This window comes from Penaeus vannamei, chromosome 12, assembly GCF_042767895.1.
Source record: "Penaeus vannamei isolate JL-2024 chromosome 12, ASM4276789v1, whole genome shotgun sequence".
Lineage (NCBI taxonomy): Eukaryota > Metazoa > Arthropoda > Malacostraca > Decapoda > Penaeidae > Penaeus > Penaeus vannamei.
Window position 1 is genome coordinate 28,828,476 of NC_091560.1, and position 2,741 is coordinate 28,831,216.

The following is a 2,741-nucleotide window of genomic DNA, read 5'->3' on the forward strand; positions in this document are numbered from 1 at the left end:
TCTGTTTACTCTGGCATCATTTACATGTATTCTACATTTATTTGCATATTTCGTTTACTACTGTGAATAAAACTACCACAAAAATCCTTTTGTTATCCATATCTATTTTAGAATGATTCATATGATATGCAGATAATAGGGCATCCACATCTACTGCGAGTGTATCTTTCTTTTACCTTTTTTTATGTCCGTTATTTTAATTTCAGTTTTATTTTTGGTGTTTTTATTAATCATTTAATCCTTCTTTCACCTCGAGAGGAAGTTATTGATGTTATGATTTTTATCATTGAATCGAACCAGACTGTATTGCGTATTTTCTTTAACGTTTTACTGCTTTTATTTGTGGTTTTGTCTTGTGTATATTCTTTTTACTATGAAATTTCCAATTCATTGTTTTATTGTTTTTAATTGCTACGCTTCCAGCCCGCATGAGCCACTGTAATCCCCATGTTTTTGCTACATAAATGGAGTGGATACTCTGTGTTGTGATTTTAGCCCTTTGAATCACCTAATTACCTATCTGGATTTTACACCTCGGGATCTGGGAACAAGGCTGTACTGCCCCTTTTACTTGCCTAGGCGTATTTATGCTGGACGTGCTATTCTATTCTTTTACGGTACGTTTTGCTGAGGACCATGTGCGCTTCTTGGCTTTGAATTTCTACTTACTTTGAATTTTATTTACTTTTTTCTTGTCCTTTTATTACTTTCTTTTATTCATGCCTCTCGTTTTTACTTTATCTTTTGGTTTTGTCCATTTATACGATCTTCTCATTTGCTTTTACTTGTATCTCCTTTTACCCAAACTTCCTTTTCACATGATTTGATGTATTTTAGTAAGACTCAAGTCTCCCGCTTCACGTCATGCTTAGATAGTTTTGAATGTCTGAGAGTTTCTGAAGTGGATTTGATTGGAAAGATCTGAGAATTTTTTTATGAGGCGGAGAAAAAGAGATAGATATCTAAGGGGCAGAGGATGAGTTCGGTGGAGGAGGGGTGTGGTGTGAAAAGATGGGATGGAATATTGAGATTGTCTGATATCGGTAGAGCAAGGAGGGAAAAGGGGTAGGTGTGGAAACGTCTTTGTAGGAAGGGGGAGGGGCGGAGTGAAGGGCGGCACTGGAGTAAGGAGTAAGAGAAAAACCTGATTCCTGTCTATCCTCACGTAAAGCGAAGCCAATTTTTCATCTGAGAGTTGGCACCTCACACTTAAACTTGTAGATAGGGCAGCCCCTACAGAATACATTACGGGAGTCACCACAATTGGCGCACATGCAGAGCAGTTTGACTGATCATGGCCAGAATGGATGCGTAGACAGGATTGGGGCACGGTGGCCTGACATTGACGGGGGAAGGCTAATATTGGTGGACAAAGAGGGACTCACCACGGGGAAGGCCATGTCCACGAACAGTAACCTATATTCAATGAGGGCTTAAGGCGGCCCCTAGGGGGAATGGCGCAGCATTGCACTTACACTGCACCGTAGTCCACGAGGCAGGCGACCAAGTTTTCTCCACAATCTGACCAGTCCTTTGTCGGGGAGATAGAGGCAGCTCCGGTGCAAGTACTAGGGAAGGGATGAGGCTGGGGAGGAAGGGTTTGCCAGCGAAGTCAGGGTGAGAATGCTTTAGCTTGGGATTCGGATGTAACCGTGACAGGGCAGGGAGGATCAGGGCGGTGTGGAAGGAAACTTTTCCTTCTTGTTGGAAGAGGAGTGTTGTCAGAGTAAGGGAGTGTAGAGGGGATAAAAATAGATCGATACCATTTGGCTAGACTAAAGCAAGTACGCAAGCACATACAAACAAACATATATATGTATATACACGAGTATATGCACACACACACACACACACACACACACACACACACACACACACACATATATATATATATATATATATATATATATATATATATATATATACATATATATATTATACACACACACACACACACACACACACACACACACACACACACACACACATATATATATATATATATATATATATATATATATATATATATATATATATATATGTATATATATAGAGAGAGAGGTAGATGTATACACACATATGCACACACATACACATATCAAGTATCAATTTCACTTTTTTCGAATAACCATCTATAATGAAATTGGATAGAATTGTCAGGCCATCACACATGACCTATTTTCCACTTGACAAGCAATGAAATTTCCCTCTAGGAGTTCCGTTGTAGATGAATGCATTCGAATTCCGAATCAGTGATATCTCCGTTTTCCTTTGTTTGCAAATATACACTTGCTCTCAGTCTTCGAACCAGCAGAACCCGCTATTTCAATATCATTAGAAGTATTCATTTTACCGCACTGAGGTATTATTAGGAATCTCAAGAAGATGAATACAAGAAGATGAAGTCGAAAAGTTTGCCCTTTTGCAAGCGAAGAATATTAGTTTCCAACTTTGCACTTAATGCTTATCATTTGTGGATCTGTGTGAATACCTTCATCAGAAACTCGCTCTCCAAGGGCGTAACCGGATTCGATTCGACCTTTAAAAGAGGAAGAGCAGCACAGGGAGTCCACAGAGCTCCTTCCATCCCGAAGTAAATCTTACTCCCCGCAAGCACAGCTCTCTTTGCCTTATTCTACTTGGAAAGGCGCGTCTGCGTTGACAGGTGGAATTTGAGGGGAAAGGGGCCTTTTGGACCATAATTCGAGGATCTCGTCTCTAAAAGTTTTACCATTACCTTG